This window comes from Orycteropus afer, unplaced genomic scaffold (assembly GCF_000298275.1).
Source record: "Orycteropus afer afer isolate SDZICR_OR568_19922 unplaced genomic scaffold, OryAfe1.0 scaffold00105, whole genome shotgun sequence".
Taxonomy (NCBI): Eukaryota; Metazoa; Chordata; class Mammalia; order Tubulidentata; family Orycteropodidae; genus Orycteropus; species Orycteropus afer.
In genome coordinates this window covers 2,618,687-2,619,653 of record NW_006921692.1, presented here as the reverse complement: position 1 = coordinate 2,619,653, position 967 = coordinate 2,618,687, and positions in this window count along the sequence as shown.

The window sequence follows — 967 nt, the reverse complement described above, 5'->3', positions numbered from 1 at the left end:
AGGTAACTTTTTGTTTTTCCCATGATCCTTTCAGGATTCTGTCTTTGTCTTTGGTTTTGATGAGTTTGATAATGATATATCTGGTGATTTTCTTTTGGGATCTGTCCTGTTTGGGGTTTGTTAGACTTCCTGACTGGATATCTTCTCCTCTTTCATCATATAGGGAAGTTCTCTTCCTGCAAATCTTGGACAATTTTCTCCGTGGTTTTATTTTTTCTTCCTGTTGTAGAATTCCAATGACATGTAAGTTATTCCTTTTGATGGTATCCCACATGAACCTTAGTCTTTCTTCATTTTGTTTTGATTTATTTTTCTGATTGATCCCTTTCCAAAGAAGTATTCAGGTATTTGTTTTCAATCTCTTTAATTCTGTCTTCCATTGCATCAATTCTACCCCTTTACCCTTCCAATGTGTTATCTATTTCTGACAGTTTAGTATTAATTTTCTGGATTTCTATCTGTAGATTTAGAATCACTTCTAATTTTTCATTTATTTTGTCATTCTATTCTTGTATTTTCATCCAAAATTCTTGTAATGTTTTTTCTGTGTTTTCTTTGGTCTCTCTCTCCATCCTTTGAAGATACCTAAATAATAACTCTTTTGAATTCTTTATCAGTGAGTTCCAATGCTGCTTCTTCCCCAGGGATGTGTTCTGAGTCTGTACGTTTCTATCATTTTATCTTGTTTCTTTGTGTGGACTGTGACGGTCTGTTGTCTCCAAGGCATCGTGGTGTTTTATTTAGATCTCTGTTAACTGTTTGTGAAGAGCAGCTAAGGGTGATTCAGGCTCCTCCTGGTGGTTTTCTATTGCTGGCCCGTTGGTAGAGAAGGAGGTGGTGGCTTTCGCTCAGTATCATTGCAGTAGGTGTGCATGTTGTATCTTTATGGAGACTGTTGCTGTCTCCCACTCAGGCAAAAATTACAATTGAATAATGATCAAGAAACTAAAAGCACATGGACAAAAAA